Source organism: Hemicordylus capensis, chromosome 1 (genome assembly GCF_027244095.1).
Source record: "Hemicordylus capensis ecotype Gifberg chromosome 1, rHemCap1.1.pri, whole genome shotgun sequence".
In the NCBI taxonomy this organism is placed as follows: domain Eukaryota; kingdom Metazoa; phylum Chordata; class Lepidosauria; order Squamata; family Cordylidae; genus Hemicordylus; species Hemicordylus capensis.
In genome coordinates this window covers 279,375,552-279,396,223 of record NC_069657.1, presented here as the reverse complement: position 1 = coordinate 279,396,223, position 20,672 = coordinate 279,375,552, and the positions used below count along the sequence as shown (strand labels likewise).

Here is a 20,672-nt window from a genome sequence, read left to right as displayed (position 1 = left end):
CAGCTGAGAACAAGCTTCTTCTCACCCTCCAGCATTATTACCCCCTTCCCTTGTCAGCTTTAACCACACTTTGGTAGTACATTGGTACTCATCGTTCTCTATTAACCAGGGTTTGCAAACCTGTTTCAAACAGTTTAAAGTGGGAACCCTGATTAGCATTAATCCTGGAGGCTATTCTGACAATCACTAAGGGATCCCAGCCTGGCTAAGGATCAGGCTAAGGGAGCCCAGCCCGGTTTCTAGTGATCGTTAGAAACACCGGGCTCACTCACGAGCCCGGTGGCTCCCTGGTGGCTAGTCCGCACTTGCTCCATTAACTGTGTTTTTGCATTTTTGGTAAGCTGTTTTTGCGTTTTTGCATTTTTGGTAAGTCGGCTTTGCACTGCAATGACTCTTGAGGAGACCCCTGCCGGGAGGCTCCAACAAGCCTCCCAGCCTCAAGGGTCTCTCCAGGATGCCCCGCATGCTCACCCGATCCCCGGTCAGGGCCAACCCCTGATCCTCACCACCCCTGCTGGCTCCATGACGGAGCCAGCAATTGTGTGGGTGGCCAATCCAGCCACCCAGGGACGGCTCCCTGCCCATGTGTGGGGAGAGCGAGCTAAGCTCTCCCTGCACAAACCCTAACAGCGCTCCACACTAATCATGTGAAGCGCCTCCTGGTTTAGCAACTGTGCAGGTACAATGGTGAACCATGGTTAAGGCTGAAAAGGGAAGGGAGAAGGAGCAGGAGGAAGGGATCTATCAATGGCTACTAGTCTGGTGGCTATAGCCTCCCACCTAAGAGATGCTTGATGCTTCTCAATACCAGTTGCAGGGGAATAACAGCAGGAGAGCGGGCATGCACATACCTCTTGCCTGTGGGCTCTCCAGAGGCATCTGGGGGGGCCACTGTGTGAAACAGGATATTGGACTAGATAGGCCTTGAGCCTGATCCAGCAGGGCTGTTCTTATGTTCTTAAGGGCCCATTCCCACTGCTGCCCCTCCTTCTGCCACCACCAATCATCCTTTGGAGAGCAAGCAGGCAGGCAAACAGTGAGGGAGGAATAGTCTCCCAGTAATATCCCAGGGATAGTGTCTCAAGGCTTGGCTAACAGACATCTTGAATCATAGGTGGTGCTCAGGTCCATGATCTTTGACTGTAGACCCCCACCAAGTATATATATTTATTTATAACTGACAACACAGCTACATCTGAACTGGGGCTTACCAGAGCATAACTTTGGAACCTGTTTACATAATCAGAAATTGGCAGAGGAACATATGCAGCAATAACAAACAATGCCTCCAAAGTGCCTTGTTTGCACTCACTACAAACCAACAGGCACCATAATTAAGTTATACCTATTTGGGGAAAGCTTCCAAGCCAAAGGATAGAGATGTCAACTTTGCCTGAGCCCCAGCATCTCTCATTTTAGAAATGAAACACTACAGGAGCAAATTAACTCAGCAAATAGATATCATGGGAGAACACAGAAGACAGGGACATGGTATGGGACATAGCAGGAGCATAAGTGGAAGGGAAAGCTGGGAAAATAGAATATTAAGGTGAAGACAGAAGGCTCAGACAAGAAACAGATAATCCTACCATACACTAATTGCTTCATCTTTCTCAGTCAGACCATGGTGCCAAGAACAGCAGCACCCTGAAACAGGGAAGTCATTGTCCAACTAAACATATATATACACACCGGGATAGCAGCTTTAGTATTGCAGCTCTCTTAAAGCCACAGAGCTAAAAAAACAACAACTGGTAAGTAAAATGGCTCGGAGGACCTCTTAGCAACTTGGGCCCTTGTGAAGACACCTTAGTACTGCATCTGTCAAAAGTACATGGAAGCCAGCTAGCTGATCACTGATCCTTCATTGGGAACTCATGTGTGATCTTAAATGCTCAGAGTGGATCCTTTGAACCCACTTTGAACTCTCACCATATCAAAGGTGGCATGGGTCAATCATATATATTTTGGGCAATCCATAACATCCCAGTGCCACTGACAGGCAGATCTATTGATCTAGACTGCATATCCTTAAAGTTCTGTATGTAAATAATGGAAAGGTAAGCCTAGTTTATCCATGCATGCCCATAACTTGCCAATGGAGCTTCAATAGGCATCTCGCATGCGTACAGGAAACTATTGATAGAATATTAGCATCACATCTAACACAAATACTTTTCATTGGCTGCCTTTGGACGTAATGTGGAACTGTGGGGGCAATGGACCTGCAGTTCCATGCCCCACCCCCACCCCCACCCTCTCCCATCCACATTTGGATGAAATGGAGAGCGATCTAACTGCAGTCTCACTGACTGCAGAGCAGAAGGGGAACTGGCTGCCAGGGCTTCCTTCTTTAATGAAGAACAGCCCCTGCAGCCAGCAGCAGCCAGACCAAGGAAGGCGCTTCCTCCCTCAACTCCAGTTGCTTAAGGGGGAAACTGCTGTGCCAGCGCTTGGACGTACCGCTGGTGCCACAGAAATGGAGTTAACGGCAGTGAAACCAAGAGAAAACCAAAGTACAAACTAGAGTTTGGAGAGGGAAACAGCAGGTCCACTTTTAGCTTTAGCTGTGGTTGCCTGCATTCATACAGACATTTTTCAAAACTGGAGGTGAAGGGACCTCTGCTTTCATGTTACGTGCACATGTGGCCAATGACCATGTTCAGTTGTGAGTCAGCAAATGCTGAGTAATCAAATCAGGAGGAACCAAATTATGTACATGAGTGTGTGAACCAGGCTGTATACTGGGGCAAAGTGGTTCTTTTATATACGTTTTGCCTCAGACTCTGTGCTGCAGCTGAGAATCTATATATGGCTCATCTATGGAGGTCTGTGTTTTAACCTAACAGCTTTTAAAATGCCTTTTGGAAACTATATTTTTTTCAAAGTCACATGTTTTCCCTCAAGTTCATTTATCATTATCTTTCCTACTTGCAATCCAGCAAGTCATCTCACTGCAAAGGCTGTTGGCATAGATGCCATTTGCCACACGTTATAATTCAATCCGGGGTAATATACGTGAAGAACAGGCTGTTTAGTATAATTTTCTGCAGCTGGGGAAACACATTGAGGAGAATCATTCACACTGGAAAAATTGCTCTGGTGAGTGATCTCATCCATCTTGTTGCAATGTGCGATGGGGGAGTTGGAAAACTGGCTATTTCAAACCTGATCCAAATTTGTCTATGCTAAGAACATTCAAGATCAGCATAAGAAGAGTTCAGCCCTACGATGGGACATCTATTAAAAGGCTCTTGTTAGGAACGAGTTGCCCAATGTAAATGGTCAGGCTCATCAAGATAAGCTGCAACTTAATTATATGCTTCTCTGAAAGTTTCTACACTAACCTGCATATGAAAATGGTTAATTGAAATGGGTGGACCAACTTATTCTCAATAGTTTCAGTGCTTCTTAGAATCCTCTGCATAGACCATGCTTGTGTCATCATGTTGAGGCTTGTGAAGGCAGAAGACACAGTGATACAATTGCAGAGTAGACTGGAAGCACAAGAGTGGCTCCCCACCTTCTCCAAACCTTTTGAATATTTGTTGGGATTGCATCACAGTAGCAAAATCCAACCCTAAACAGATGTGTCTAGCTATGGCACCCACCTGTATTTACAGCTAGCTGAATGATTATGTTGCAATGCTTGTGTTGCAGCATACAACCTCCACTTTTTGATACAACAGAGGTCTGGTTCATACATAATAAAATCCCACATGTAGAATGGTCCTTTGGCCACAGCTATATAAGCCCCTGGGATCATGCAGCTTCCTGGCAGTGATTTACCCAAGGACAAGAAGGGAAAAAAGATATGCCCCATGCTCACATGAATTACTGCCTGGAAGCTGCATGGTCCTATTGGCTCAGACGCTGCTTCTTCCCAGTGGCTGAAGCTATAGGACTGCTCCACGCATGGGACTTTAACAGTGTGAACCAGGCCAGTGTTTAAGGCAGTAGAAGAATTGCAACCATCACAGAGAGATGATTTTCTTCCTTTAGCAAAGGCACACAAAGGCCACAGTGGTGATAATGTCAACATTTCTGGTAAAAGTTGTATAGGTATTGACATGGCTATGAAAAAATAAAGGGTGGGTGAGAGTACTATCACTTACTGTTTATATACACACTTTCAATATGCCAAGTGCATCAAACCATTATTCCCCCGCCTAACAATTCTATGAGGTAGGTCACAATTCACATTTTTGCCAATGGAAAAATTAAGGCTGAGATACAGTGGCTTACCAAAGGTCATAACATGTACACACAGACCGGAGTAGAAATTGAACTTAGATTGCACTATCCCATGCCAGCCACTACTGTGGGGTGTTCAGAATCCTGATTTACCCACAAGGCCAGGAAACTGTCTAGTTGCTCAGGAGCAAGGTTTCCAGAGCGGCAGGAGCTGTCCAGCTTTGAAGTGTCCCGACTAGGATCTGATCCCAATACAGTGTTGCATGAGCAATGGCTAGTTTGCAACTGATAAGTTTTATAGCCTCTGTGTTGCCCTATCTCTTCCTGTGGCAGCAGCAGAGCCCCAATTCAGGCAAAAAGAAAGAAAAAAGAGTGCAGTTATAGTCAAGGTTGATCGATAGAGAGAGAAATGCAGTCCCTTGTCTAGGATGCAGCAGGTGACTGCAGAGCCTGGTTTGCTGTGCTTTGAGAGCAGAGGTTAGCTGCAGAGGAAGGACCCGAGGAGAAGAACTATTTTGTGGAGAGAAAGAGTTGTGGTTCAGAGTACAGAGGCTAAGCCCTGAACAGCAAGCTTCTCATTTATTACCATTTTATAATATACATGAGTGGTTCATTTTCGGTGCAGGTGGATATTCTGTATTGGATCAATTCACAACCTGTCATCATCTTTTGAAACAGAGTGAGAATATAATCTCTCAGCCCAATTCTGTGCGTGTTTGCTCAGTAGTAAATCCCACTGAGTCCAGTAGATCTTGTTTTCAAGTAAGTGTGTGTAGGTTATCAGCTACTCAAATATCTGTACCTGCTTTAGGGAGTGCTGGGAAAATTGTGATGCATGTAGATTGAAGGGAAGCAAGGTTGGCCCCGACACACTTTCTCTACAACAGGGGCAGGCAGCCTTGGCTCTCCAACAAACAAACCACAGAATGATTAACATGACACCAGATGCTCCAATAATAAATGAAAAAGTTCTAGCTTTCTACAAGATAAAGATTTACTTTGTTGTGCCTTTCCCCCTTCTCAAAAGGAAATAGAGGTTTGCGTTTTCATACAGAGTTTTCCATAACTGAATTCCTGAAGTGTATTTAATCTGTTACTAGTGTTTTAAGTGTATTTGATCTGTTACTAGTTTTTATCATTTTCTTTTTTTCATTCAAGTGTACATACAATTGTGATACACTAATTTTAACAATGTTATAGATTATAACTTTATTATTTGCCCATCAAATAAGCACATGTAAAAATGAACATGAAAAGTAGGCAACATTCATCACATTTTGACTGCCCTAAGTCCTCCCCCAACACTGGAAAACACTTCCGGGGGGTGGTCTCTGGATTTGTCTGTGTGCTAAATCATAGGGCTATGTGAAGCAGCCAGTATTTGATTTAGATGCCACTTTGGTACTTTGGAAAGGCCCTGATTTGATTTGTTGGACTGGATGCTGGGCCTGTTCAAGTTGGCTCTGAATCAAAGGATCACTTCTATTTGGGACTGAAGCATCAGTCAACCAAAGCCCCCTCTTAATGTTGTGCTTACTGAGATCTTTAATCTCCTTTTCCACTCCCGGCAATGAGGCAGCAGCAACTTCCATGCATGTCTTCTATTTCAAACAAGACTGTCGGAAGACTTTTTCCATTGTCCTCTACAGTCCTGGGAATGGTGAGGGTACTCTTGTGAATTGCAGTCTTTTCAGAGACTGCAGGTATTTCACCAATCCCTGAAAAGACTATGATTCCCAGAAACATCTGCACTGTTCTCAGGACTGCAAAGGGTGGGGGGGGGGGGAAGAGTCTTCTAGCTTTCTGATCTCTTTTGATTTAGAGATCAGGCTTGGCAGCTGCTGCTCCCTCACCACCGGTAGTGAAAAATAAGAAGAGCAAAGAGAGGTCTGCCCAGTAAGTACAGGGCTCAGAGAGGGGTCTTCTGAGGCCTACTCAGTACCAAAGTGATTCAGCCCCAGCTGACTTCATTTCAGATCTGATTAAACCCTCTGCAGATGGCACTTTGCTTCAGGTTGAACCAGGTTCAGCAGAGCCTACTGACTTCAGGGTCAAATATGATTCTGAAGTTGCATATGGCCTTACTAAATCACAGCCTGAAGCAAGAGCTACAGTCCTCAAATTGCTTATTCTGAAGTAATGCAATTTATTTCAGCGAGAGTTCCTGGGTGAACTGAACTCTGAGATAATCAGACTCTCAACATATTTCCATTTGCTCCAGTGGGTTTTGCTCACATAAAAGAGCAGAGGTTGTGAACTGCCTATGCTGGAACTCATCTGAATCTTACCAGATGGCACGGGATGTTCCCCCTTTGAATAAGGAACAGGATCCATCTGTTAGAAGAAACTTTCTACCAAAGGAGCATGATTCCTTCTAGGCCACTTTCATGTCCTGCCAATTCTTATACACCTTTTATCTTTAAAGAAGAAGAGGAATCTCCAACTTTAGATTGTGTCTATGAAATTTCCCACAGTAAACATGAAAAGTACAAATGAGAATGACGAAGATGCTGCTAACAAAGATAAAGAGGACTTTGGCTCTTACAACTGGAATATGTACAAGCTCACTACAATATATCCTGCAGCAAGAATTTCCACTGTACAGATGCAGAACAATGGAGACCATGAAGACTAGTGACTCTTGTAATTTAAAAGACACATCCTCATAAGTAATACAGAGGATGGGAGTTGGAGAGGATCCCAAGAGGAAGGGGCGGAGCTGAGAGCAGACTAAGGAAGCTTCAACAGAAGCTGGAGAGAAATTGTATTTGGCAATGAAACACCACGAGCCTCTTCTCATAATTAGTGAGAAGGGCTCCGGAGTGGTCTGAGGGGGAAGGCAGGTTATATTTACCTTCCTCGCAGACAAGCAGCTATTCCCTCCTTGGGTGGGCGGATCACCCGCCCAGATGAGCACCAGCTTCTGCCGGTAGCTCCAAGGGTTGGGGTGCTGGGGCATGTTGCCCCGTGTCGCCCTGCCCCCCAGAACTCTAATAATGCACCGTGTGAGTGTGCATTATTGGGATCCCCTCCCCCCACCCGAGTCTGCCAGCCATGGCTGCCAGCAGCTGCGGCTGACACATGATTAGAAAAATGGGGTTAGGAGAGCACTCACTCTCCTATTTTGAGGGGAGGCTCAACGAGTGGGTTTGCCGCTGTGGTGCTGCCAGGATCAGGCCCAGTCCTGGTAGTTCACACACACATGCAAAATCGAGCTGGGCTCCCTTAGCCTGGCTTTGCATGTGTGTGTGAATAGCCTCTATGTTTACTTTTTAAAATTGGTGTAGTGTTCATGTGATTGAATTCCTAACGTATCACAGGTCAAGTAAGCTGGGGAAGCCGCCATTATGCTGTTGTGAACCAAAAATCCTTAATAACCAAGGCTTTCCTATTTATTGAATAATTAGCAATAATAACTCTCTGAGGCACTTCACACAAGCAGTGTGAAGCTCTGAAAGGAGGTCTGCGGGTTTGACCTGCTCTCTCTGCAGATGATCGCTTACCCTTCCTCAGGCGAGTGGATCGCCCACCCAGATGAGTGGCAGCCTCCCTTCAGTGCTCTCAAGACTCACTTGGGCTCTCCGGGGGTCAGGTGCAGGGAAGCACAATCTAAAAAGACACTTCAGAGTGTGTGGTGCATTACTAGGAGACCCCCCCCCCCTCTGAGTGTGTCCATCCTGGCTGCAAGCAGACGTGGCAGGCCCATAATCACTTAGTTTTTGGCACACTCACACCCAAAACCTGGGTTAAGTGCTGGGCTACTTAATTACTTAAACCTCACCGCCGTGCCCTCACATGCAGGTTCTCACACACAGAGAAAGCCCGGTTTTCATTGCTCATGAGAATAGCTTCTCTAAGTAATTGCTCAAGTTGCTCTGCATAGGTAAAGGACATCATAAAAATGAGAAACGGCATCAATAAACAAACTGTTAAGAGCTCTGAACTGTAATTAAGTTTCATCGGAGGCAGAACTCTAAATAATGTAGTAAGGATACTGGAGAGGGTGGGTTGTGCATAGCTTGCATGGCACTGGAATCTAAGACAGATGTGAAAACTGAATGTCTGAGAAAAGAAAACCAGTGGGCTTTTATTTTATCTTGATGTAATTAAAACATGTACACCCTTTTCTAAAACAAATTGAGACTGTGGTCTTGGACAGAAGGTACATGCTAAGCCATGTCACACGAAAGCAAACTTCATGGAAAGGAAAGTATGAAGTGAGCAAAGGAGTACAGATTCTAGATGGCTTAACTTTGAGGGAGTATACTCATAGTGTTCCCTCTAACATGGATTCCCAGATGTTGTTGACTACAATTCCCATAATCCTCAAGCAAAGGCTATTGCACTGGGGATTCTGAGAGTTGTAGTCAACAACATCTGGGAATCCTGGTTATAGGGAACACTGGATACTCAGGGGAGGTCCAACCCTAGCAGAGACAAGGCTCCTCTAGTTGTTATTCCTCTGCTGGATTCACAAGATATACATTCAGATATACTACCTTGAGGAACATCTTGAGAAGTTATCTATATAAAGCAAACCGTTCTTCTGGTGGGTTCAAACCTAATGGCTTGAGACATTCTCCAAGCTAAAACCTCCTGCTAGACTCAGCCTCATCTACTGCACAATGGCCCCTCTCTGTCTTTTTCGATCAGTGAGATTGCAAGCTGTCAACCTGGCGATCATGCCTGTCTCTTTAAAAGCTGCCAAGCTGTGAGGGAAGATTCAGCCTCCCTCCCCATTCCTGTTTCACTGCCACCCTTCTCCCCACACTGCTGTACAGGAAAATATCTGGTTTCTGCAGGACATGGGGAGGAAGGAGAATGGGTGAAAGGACCTATCAAGCAGCAGTGGAGCAGAATGGGTTGCATATCAGCCCACTGCTTCAGAGCTGGGGTGGTGGGTGGGGGAGGACGCCCTATCAGTTGCTGGTACTTTCTAGTTCATGACAGCTAAAGCATGCATCCCCTACTCCTTTTGGGGAGCTCCTTGACTGAAATGAAAAGAACTGTATTGCTCTATGAAAGTTACAAATGAAAACAGAGTTATTGTCATAAACTATCACAGAGGCCATAACAGCAGCAAAAGCAATAATATATATGTATTACTTGGATCATAGTAGTCTGTCCACACTGATAAATGTTGCAGATTTATGAAATGTGTGTGCATGTGTTTCTGTGCACCTTTAAAACAGCCCGCAGTAGATATCCCAGGAACTATTAAAAGTTACAAATACTCAAAAATAAGTCCTTAAGTACCCATAGTTCAAAATAGGAATAGACAACTGGTAGTCCTTTGGCCAGATCCACCCCACTAAGCAATTTTTTTTCTGGCTGCATGCAGCTCTTCCCAGTTTTAAGCTAGATGCCATGAAAAGGTTGTCCATTTGTGTTTGAGTGTAGAGCAGGCCTGCTCAACTTAGGCCCCCCAGATGTTTTTGGACTACACCTCCCATAATCCCCAGCCACAGTAGCCAATAGCCAAGGATTATGGGAGTTGTAGGCCAACATCTGCAGGAGGGCTGAAGTTGAGCAGGCCTGGTGTAGAGCAATGCCTAAGCACATGTGTGCCCTAACTACAAAGCTCTTGCTACTAGATAATGCCACTTTCATGATGGAGCCTTGTGGAGGGGTGACTTTTAATGACAAATTACACTTTCATCCTCACCACCAGAAAACAGTCCTAAGAATGGCCCCTGAGAACTCAGAAGTTGGCCACTTCTAGTTTAGATTAGATACTGCATGTTCTTCATCAGTAAGTATGAACTGCCAGCATCAAGTACTCAAAGGGTTGTTGCATTCTTAGTGACATCTAGAGTTTGGGAAATATGAAACATACTATATGAGTATAGACAGGTTCATGTGTGGATTGGTAACTGGTTGAAGGACAGGAAACAGTGGCTAGGAATAAATGGACAGTTTTCATGATGGAGGAAAGTAAAAGTGGGGTCCCCCAAGGATCTGTACTGGACCAGTGCTCTTTATAAATGATCTAGAAGTTGGAGTAAGCAGCAAGGTGGCCAGATTTGCAGATGACACCAAACTATTTAGGGTGGTGAAATCCAAAACAGATTCTGAGGAGGTCCAAAAGGATCTCTCCAAACTGGGTGAGTGGGAAACAAAATGGCAAATGAGGTTCAATGAAAGCAAGTGTAAAGTGATGCATATTGGGGCAAAAAAACCCAACTTCACATATACACTGATGGGGTCTGAGCTGTCAGCGACTGACCAGGAAAGGGATCTTGGGGTCATGGTGGACAGCTTGATAAGTGTTGACTTATATGCAGTAGGGATGTGCAAACAGGTTTGACATTGAATCAGTTTGATTTGATGGTTCAGAATCAAACCAAACCACCCCCTGTTCGGTCTGACCCTGGCTATGCAGAGACCCATTGCGCAGGCACTTTGGCCCCTAAATGGCCGCCATACCGGGATGAAAGGTCCAAATGGGCTGAAGAATGGCCGAATGGGCCGGTTTGGGATGGATGGGAGGCTGGCAGGGGAGGGGGAACTTCCGTGGACCCCTCCCCCCCAGCAGCCTCAGAGAACCACCCTGGTGGGGGTAAGTTAATTATTTCTTTAAAAAAACTTTAAAAAACCAATGCCCCTGGATTGAACCGAACGGTGTGTGTGTGTGTGTGTGTGTGTGTGTGTGTGTGTGTGTGTGTGCGCGCAAGGGGGTGCCAGACCCAACTGGCCCAGTCTGGTTCAGGTCTGGTTTGGACTTGAACCGAACCAGACCAGCCAGTTCTGTGCACCCCCCTAATGTGCAGCAGCTGTGGAAAAGGCCAATTCCATGCTTGGAATTATTAGGAAGGGGTTTGAAAATAAAACTGCTCTTAAACAAAACTATGATGCGGCCACATATGGAGTGCTGCAGGCAGTTCTGGTTACCGTATCTTAATAAGAATACTGTAGAACTGGAAAAGGTGCAGAAGAGGGCAACCAAGATGATCAGAGGCCTGGAGTACCTTCTTTATGAGGCAAGACTACAGCATCTGCAGTTTTTTAGTTTTGAAAAGGGGCAATTGCAGGGAGACATGATAGAGGTGTATAAAATTATGCATGGAGTAGAGAGAGTAGACAGAGAGAAATTTTTTCCCTGTTTCACAACACTAGAACCAGGGGTCAACACATTAAACTAAAGGCCAGGAAATTTAGGACCAACAAAAGGAGGTCCTTGTTCATACAGCACATAATTAATCTATGAAATTCTCTGCCATGGGATGTGGTGATGGCCACTAGCTTGGACAGCTTTAAAAGGGGCTTGGACAAATTCATGGAGGACAGATGTATCAATGGCTGCTTGTCTGGTGGCTATAGGCCACCTCCAGCCTCAGAGGCAAGATGCCTCTCAATACCAGTTGTAGGGGAGAAACAGCAGGAGAGAGGGCATGCCTTCACCTCTTGCCTGTGGGCCTCTCAGAGGCACCTGGTGGGCCACTGTGTGAAACAGGATGCTGGACTAGATAGGCCTTGGCCCTGATGCAGCAGAGCTGTTCTTACATTCTTGTTTATTTATTTATTCCATTTACATGCCACTGTTCCAAAAATGGCTCAGGGTGGTTTACATCAAAATAAAAACAATTAAAATCAATTAACTGTTAAAATCAAAACTATAAAAACAGCATAAAACCCAATTAACAGTTAAAACATTTAAACAGTTAAAAACCCTGGTGAACCAGGCCAAACATTTACAACAGTTTAAAACCCTGGAAGGCCAAGCCAAACAGGTAGGTTTTAAGGGCTCCCCTGAAGGCCAATAATGAGCTCAGATTATGGATTTCTGCTGGGAGTGCATTCCACAGCCGAGGAGCAGCTACAGAGAAGGCCTGCCTTTGAGTTACCACCAGACGAACCAGTGGTAACTGAAGGCACACTTTCCCAGATGACCTTAACATGTGGTGGGGATCATGCAGAAGAAGGCACTCTCTAAGATAACTCGGACCTAACTCGTTCAGGGCTTTAAAGGTAATAAGCACCATCAATCAATCAATCAATCAAAGTTTATTACGGTCTATGACCAGCACAACAAGAGGGGGAAAAACAATACAAATAAAATATAAATAATTTAAAAAACAAACAAACAAGTCAACAGTCTAACCCAACAACAATATTATAACTGAAAAGTTATAGACCAGCACTAGGACTATAACCTGCACCATAAATAACCAGTTCTTATGTCTAAGTTAAAACTCTGATGGAGATGGGAAATGTGTGCCTGGGAGGTTTTCCTTCAGGTGCGATCTTACATGACTGAATGTTCATCCATACAAGAAAATTCCTTCCACAGAGGACTACATGTCAGGGAGAAGGGATCTAGCGTAGCTTTCTCTTGGCATGTTTATTATATAAATCCAGTGAACTGCCATCTGCATTCTGAAGGGGAATACCGCAGACCTATGTCATTGAGAGGCCAGCATAGGCTTGATGGTATTTGATACAGCAAACTTGATATAGCTAAAGTAACTGGATGGAAGACAGCCTGGGAACCCTGTACAGTGGGGGTGGAGAACCTTGGCCCTCCAGCTGTTTTTGGACTACAACTCCCATAATCCCCAGCCACAGAGGCCAATAGCTAGGGATTATGGGAATTGTAGGCCAACATCTGCAGGAGGGCCAAGGTTCCCCACCCTTGCTGTAAAGGTTCCCTTGAGCTCCAGGGAAGAAATGAAAGCTATCAACGTAATAAATAACATTATTATAAGGAACAAGTTAGTAAATGACATTATTGTTACCAATTTGTTTAAGGTGGGTATTTTATTATCCATTTAAAACATTTATTATTTCTCTATGTAAACCACTTTGGAAACCTTTGTTAAAAAGCGGTATATAAATGTTGTTTATTTATATTTATTTATTTTATTGTTGAATTTATATACCACCTTTCATTAAAAACAATCTCAAGGCGGATTACAAAAGTTTTAAAACATGCAATAAAATGACAATAAAAATATTAAGCTAAAAATATAAAAACAAACCAAATTTAAAATCTATAAAATACAAGCATAAAAACTATATACGGGTAAAAACACATAGAAGCAGCAATAAAAACAATCATGTAAAAGCCTGGATAAAAAGCCAAGATTTAACAAGCTTTCTAAAAACTGTGATGGAGTCCAAGGAGCGAATGGCCACTGGGAGAGCATTCCAAAGTCTGGGGGCAGCAACAAAGAAGGTCCTGTCCCGAGTGCACAACAGCTGAGCCTCCCTCATTGTCGGCACCCAGAGCAGAGCCCCCTTGTTGTATTAAATGTACAGGCAATGACTATTGCACCCCATTTTTCTCATCATCACACTAGATGTGCTTTTTCAAAACAGCAAGCTAAAGATATTTACTGGAGGAAAAACAAAGAAGAACCCAGTGAAAGCAAATAAGCCATTCAGCAAGAAAATGACTCCACACTAAACTGCTGGTCCTGATTGGTTTCTACTACCAGCAGCATGAATGAATTGCTTTTTGCATAGGCTGCATTGTCTTGTTTCATTTCCGACAAAGCTGTGGTAATCCGTGTTTCCTTATTAAAATATGACGGAGATACTAACACAGTTTTATAGCACTATGGGTTAATTCTAACCTGCTGAAGAAATGTCATAGGCCCAATCGTGTGCAGGCTTAGTCAAAAGTAAGTCTCACGGAGTTAAATGAGACTTACTTTCAAGTAAGTATGTGCAGGAATTCAGCCAACGTATATGAAATTTGACCCCTTCTAGCTCAGCAGAGATATGAGCCGCATGGAAGTCATAACATTTACTATAATATATAGCCTGCAGACTCTTGTCTAAACCTCGAGAATTCCAGCTTTCATTTCCAAATAAATTTAAGTTTGTAGCCTACACAGTTGCAACAATCATCTTAAAACTGTGATGCTAATATGTTACAATGTTATAGCAATGAGAACGTAACTTTTCAATCCCTCCCAACAGCCTGTCCCCTCAGCACACACACCATATCTCATAGCATACTATAATTTTTTTTAATAGAATTGACTAAAAATGTTCCTCACTTTCAGAGCATGAATGAGAATACTCTATGAATATCATAGTGGGTCGTGCTGACTGGTTTAGCACTGGTGAAAATGTTGAAGCTCACAATGTGCAGTGGGCCTTGGGGAGGGGCCATAGTTCAGAAACAGAACACCTGTTTCGTATGCAGGTTCAATACCTGGCATCTCGAGGTAGTCAGGAAAGGCCCTTGTCTGAAACTTTGGAGAGCTATTGCCAGTCAGTGTACTAAACTAAATGAACCAATGATCTGACTTGCCGTATTTGCATGTAACGCAAAACCAGGTGTAAACGGGGCAGAGATTGGAACTCCATTACATCCGAATGCATGCAACCATGGTTTTGTGGCAAAAGCAACCTGTGGTTTGCCTCACCAAACTCCAATTTGAACCTTTGGGTTGTAGTGAGTTTCACTGCCGTAACCAGAGTTTTTCAGTGGCAGCTTTACATCTGAACATAGACGGCACCATAACCACAGTTTCACTTCTGGAGCCGTGATCATAGAGGTGGTGGTGCAGACTTGCCCGAGATTGCACCCACTCCACGCCTGTGATGCTTCTCGCTGCCTGCCTCTCTGAGCACTTGCACCACCCCCTCCCCATTCTGGCAATCAGGAGAGAAAGAGGATGAGATGGCAACAAGCACACTAAGTACTTTGCTCTCTGACAATGAAGCGACAAAGATGTATGTTCACAAGCACATTAACCCGCGATGGCAACACAAGCAGGGCAACCCCATCAGAGCATTGGGATGGCGACGTATGGCAGGGTGGGGATACCCGGGGTTGGGTTTAAAAGCCAGCCTCAACCAGGAATGCTTAGGTACATTGGAATGCTTAGGTACATGCCATGGGGGCAGGAATGTGGTTCAGTCTCCATGGACTGCTTTGCCGGGGAGAGCCCTCACAAGAGCATCATTGGTCACAGCAGGCCAGACCCCAGGATCCTTTTCCCTCGCTCACATACATATCTCCTTCTAGGAATTCATTATATTCCTGTCCCTTTCCTGAGTAACAGGAAAATAGTGGCCCTCAGTGTGTGTGCACGCACACACACACCCCTGTCAGAAATTGTGCTTGTGCAAAACTGTTTTGTTTTGGGGCTGTTATGAGGGCATCAGTGCAATTGCCATCGGAAGAAGGGCTTGTATGGCATTTAAAGGGATGTAAATGCCTTTTCCCTTCCACAGGCAGGTTGTCCATTCCAAAAAGGCACAATTGTGCATAGCACAGCCCCTTCCAGATCATGGCCAATGACTGCCACTCTTATGATGTGCTGATGCCTTGCCCACAGTCTGGTGATACAGGCACTATGGAGCTTGCTGGGATGAGGTCTGGGCAGAACAGGAAGAGGGAGGGGTTCCCCTGCCCTGCATATCGAGGTTGCTGGACCACAGTTGGACACACATCTGCAATGAGATCCACAGTTAGAAAAATTAACCATGGGTCCGGCCACCTCCAGCTTCACGTTACGTGCAAATGCGGCCAGTGTAAAGGCATACACAAAGCAACTGTTTCTCAACCTAACATACAGGCAGCACTAAGCACTGTACATATTATATTTCTTATTTACTTTGCCAGATCCACAGGGTCAAAGAGGAAGGGGAACGAAGCTACTGCAAAAGAGTTCCTCTTCCCACATATACCAAAGCCAATCTAGAAGGCTTGGGTGATCTGTAGTAGCCTAATAGCTTTAAGAAGCACAGCAACCAGCATTGGAAAATAAGTATTTGTTAGATCTTAATAGGCCAGTTGGGGTGGTAAACATATGGCCAAATTTAAAAGGACTCAAAATTATCTCTTGTTAAGATCACGTCTCATGTTAAATACAAAAAAAGTGACAGACTAAAATGAGCTTTCAGGCCTTGTATCCCTCACTCAGGAAATAGGCAGTTAGCTGGAGGTCGGTCTTCTAATACAGCTGTCTTAGCAAAGGGGGAGATAACATCAGAATAAAGCTGTTACTTATTTAAGAAAGGATATCATGAGAGCCATTGTATGAAGTGCTTCAACTGTCAAGGCAAATGTTTAAGGAGCACACGATTCCCTCAGAACAACTCATAGACTCCTCATAATTTTGCCTTCTCCATTCTCCTTCAAGTTAAAGGTTGGCTTCTGTTCCATGCCTTGAGTATAAACTTCTGTTGACTTTCTTCTGGGTTCAGTTCTAGGGCTCACCGCCCTCTTAAGAATGTGCATTGCCACATCCACTTTGTTCTTTTTGCTCAGACTTGAAGTTGCAAAGCTGTAGTATCTCTTTAAAAAAAAAATACAGTGCAGTTAGAGTTGCCTTCACCTGTGCTTGGAAACAAACTACTCGACAAGGAGGAGGGGCAAAGTCTATCACAACTTTACACACAGTAGAACTATGCATAGAATGTTTTTGCTGCCCCCTTCTCCTGTGCTTTTAGCAGCAGCTGAACTGACAAATGATAATACTTATATTATTATCTCTCTCTGCAGGGGCATAGGTAGGGAAGAGGGGGCCTGTGTTCACGCCTCTCCCCGACAGCCCCTCAGAGTGAGAGAGATGATAAAGAAAATAGAGAGGGGTGGAGCTGGGGGAGCAGGCCCTCAGGAGCTGGGCCCCCCAGGTTCTTTGAACCCACTCAATAATCCACTCAATTATAGCTACACCCTGTATCTCTGCAAAGAAGAGCGTCACTTCCTGCTTTCTTCAGATTAAGTTGCTCTTAAATGCAGAGGAGCAGAGCTGCTTTCCCCCCTGGTCAGTTGGCAATTTTATTTGGGATCTTTTCACAGAATCTACCTTTAGGCTTTGAAAATGACATGGTGTGTAAGCATTAGACACACAAAAGGAATACTAGCGTCACCCAAAAGCTACATTTAAAAATCTCCTCAGGATAATACATGAAGAGTATATTTAATAACCCATTCAGTCTGCAAATAATGAAACTGGTCGTGTAGACATTTGTTGTCTTATGAGAAAATCTTTAAATCCCCTACTTGATAGCATAACACACTCATGGAAGCAATTCAGTACTCGTGGATTGCACATACACGTGCACAGTCACTGCATTGCTGCTTCCCTCAGTGTGTGAAGCAAGCCCTGAGGGAGAGGCAGGGTTGTGCCCAGCTTTGAGAAATGCTGGGTGTATTGGTGACCATCCGCCCACTTTTGCATGCTCAACATAGGGCAGGAGAGGTGGCCGCCTTATAAGACTGGCCCCTCTTCCCCACAAGAGTCTTTCGTGCAGCTCAGCCTGCACCCATCCACCCTGACAGGGGGGCAATGATGGGGCCGAGTAGAATTATTGTTTTCTTAACCTGATTGGCTTGTGCTGAAATTAGTTTTGCCAGCTCACTCCTGGATCATTGTTTGCAGTTTTCTCCTTAGAAGTGCGCAGTTAAATAGGTTAGGATGGTCACATTGGCAGGGCGATTGTAGGCTTGGGGTAGGTAGTGCGCCTTATTGGTGTTCAACTGGGGGCACCTTTATGGCAGTAGCAGCCGATGAGGACACCACTGGGGTGGGAAGGCACCTTTAAGCATAAATTAGAAGGTTCTGACCTCCGCTCCAGCAGCACCTGTAAGCTGCTCCGATCAGCAGCACACCACCCAGCCGGCTACTCCACTCACCTGGCTTCCACAGATCTGATCACTTGCTGGTGGCCAGGTGAGTGGCAGAGCCAATCCTCTGCTGCAGGGAGTGGCACCCACCCTGGCCACCACTGCTTTATGGTGAAGGGTTTTTTCATGGAACAGCACCTTGGGGTTTTGTGGCCCGGAGAACTGGAACTGGAGCCCTTTGGGGAGTTGCTCAGAGCTTTCGGGCTCAAGGGGTGGTGATGTGGCCAAAGTAGAAATCAATCATCATCATCATCATCAACATCATCATCATCATCTCCTCCCCCCGCCTCCCTTTTGGGTCTGTGTTCGCATAGACCCAATAATATACACACAGAAGGCATACTTAGGTCTCTACCTCCTTGTAGCATCAGAAACACACATCACTGAAAAGTGTGTGTGTGTATATGTATATATGTGTATATATATATATATATATATATATATATATATATATATATATATATATAGGCTTACAGACTGCTTCCTGAGTGTTTTCAATTATGATTTTTTGGATGCTACAGCTCATTTTCTTTCATGAACAAAACCACATTGTTAAGCAGGAGGTATTAAGAATTGCATAGGATAGCAACATAAGAAGATATGTTGCCAGTTTTATTATTTTCAGAATGTATACATTATTAAAATATGCTCTTTTATGTAATATCCAACTTAGTGGGTTTTTGTCTTGTGGTAGGCATTACTCCTATCAGCACTTGATTTTTTAAAAGTTGGGAGGAGGAAGTTGGCGAAGAGTGGAGTGTGAGGAATAAGGAATATGCAGAAGCTATTCCTAGCTATTTCTATTCCTATTCCTATTCCTATTCCTATTCCTATTCCTCTTAGAAGTCCTTTCTAAGAGAGAGTTCCTTCCAGCATTAGAAATAGGAAGTCCTCCTGAGCATGATCACACCCAATGCTTTTTACGCTTCCCAAGAGAAGTTTCATTGCAGGAATCTTGCCATTCAGAATCTTGCCACCCCTGGTTTACTCCATAGCACCAATGCTACCTGTATTCAGAAAAGCTGCTGTGAGTTTCTGCAACTTTTGTGTCACATTTTTCCTTGTCATAAAATGAAGGCAAACATTGAGCTTGATGGACTGTGGCTCTCATTAACATGTCCTGTCTCCCGCATATTTTGGAAGCCGGAGCTAAATGTGCCGTTTCATAACTTTCCCTTGAGAGTGGGAGACCTGAGCAGGGAGGGGCTGGCTGGGAATATTCATGGGGAGAGCAATGGCAACAGTCCACACAGATCAGAAAGGGGCACTGTTCCTCCTCATACCTTCCACTCTGAACAAGCAGCCTTGGAATAGGAATAGCAACCCTATGAGCAAATGTTTCCATTAGCACGAGGCAGATATCTGAGAGATATGGACCAGGACTTCTTGCCTTTCAGTATATCTAGTTCAGATTCCCCCTCTCACTATTAGTTAAGGCAAAACATTCTGGCAGCGATAGATGCACTGCAACTTGAGTAACAAGCATGTGTTTATCTACTGAAGACTTTCGAGTTGCTTTTTTTTTAAAAAAGTCTTCCTTGGAAAGTGCACTTTATGGTTTCTTAAACAGTGTGTTCTGTTAAAGAGATGTCATTGTTGCACATCTGGGATCTAGAATAAAAGCTAACCATCAGCAATGACATTTGAGTTATCAATGTACCTGCATATTTGGTTTTGCTCATGATGTGGTAAAATAAATGAAAACCAATGGAATGCTAACTCTCATCCGAGTTGTCTGAAATGAGCTCTCAATCGAGAAAAGGAAGCAGCAAGGTACAGTTGAGGACTAAAGTCTGGAAAATAGAAAGAAAGGCACACCCTTCAAAGGCAGAAATCACAATGTAAAGCACAAACAAGAAAGAAGCCATGCTTGAAAAAATGGTGTCCTCTTATATAGAAGCTTACTGCACTTTATGAGGAAGGTGCATTCCCTTAGGGGCAAACTAGACATTGCATGCAGATGTATGTAACATTATCCCCCAAACCCTTTTGAAACAGGAAAAGCCATTTCCCACAGCAATTCAGGATCTGAGAAGCAGCAGGATGTTTGCGCTTAATTCTTTCCTTACCTCCTATTTTCCTGCCCCAAAGTACACAGCCCAAGTGCAGAACCACATCTGAAGCTTGTTGGGGGTGGGATGGAGAAGAGAAATAGCAGATAGGAACAGAGCCCTGCCCTTCTTGCTGCTTGTCAAGTTCCAACAATCCTTCCGGAAGCGGCTTGTTCTGTGTAAAAAGGGCTGTAAGAGGGGCCAGCATCCAGACCAACCCTCCACCAACAAGCCAGGCTTTTCTGGTTGTGTGGGGGGAGGGATGATTTTTGGCAATTCTCTCTCCTCTCTGCCCTGCAAAACCATGTTCCTGATTGGTGGGGGACCTTGGGGAGATAGTGTTGGGAGGCACAGGTGGCTGTAGAGAAAAAGTGAGATCTCCAAAAATCACAGTGCCCCTTTTGAACAAGAGAAAACCCTCATGCATTAGTGAAGGTTTAGTCTGGATGTCGGTGAGTAGTCTTATGTTGCACGTACTGCCTGGTTTGTCATTTAAGGGTCTTATTTTAAGGCCTCAGGGGCCTTATTTTATCACTGAGCCCTTCTTTCACATTCTCTAACCCTTCTGTATTAATCTTGGCACCAGATAAAATTACATTGAGAAAAACAGGAACATCAAGAAACAGTGCCTGCCTCTGTGTTTTGTTAGATACCCACATGGCTTTCAGCAAAGGAACTGATAAATGATACTAATAGACATCATCAGCTTTGTTTTTTTAATCTTGTGAACATCTGTACCTGATGGTTCAAACCTGCAGCTTTTGAAAACTTGCAAATATTCACAGCTGGTTGGTCCAATAAAATGGATATCATTCCACCTACTCTACATCTCAAAA

The 20,672-nt window shown here is 44.3% G+C and overlaps 1 long non-coding RNA gene across 1 annotated transcript in view; it reads right to left on the bottom strand.

Annotated features, from left to right (window-relative positions):
* Positions 1-12,826: 12,826 nt before the first annotated feature.
* Positions 12,827-20,672, bottom strand: part of LOC128346882 (uncharacterized) — a 37,998-nt gene continuing 30,152 nt past the window's right edge. Inside the window, exons 2-3 of the long non-coding RNA XR_008317280.1 lie at positions 19,446-19,578; positions 12,827-16,450 (exon numbers count right to left, since the gene is read on the bottom strand). This is a non-coding gene — a long non-coding RNA (uncharacterized LOC128346882). The remainder of the gene's footprint in view (positions 16,451-19,445; positions 19,579-20,672) is intronic.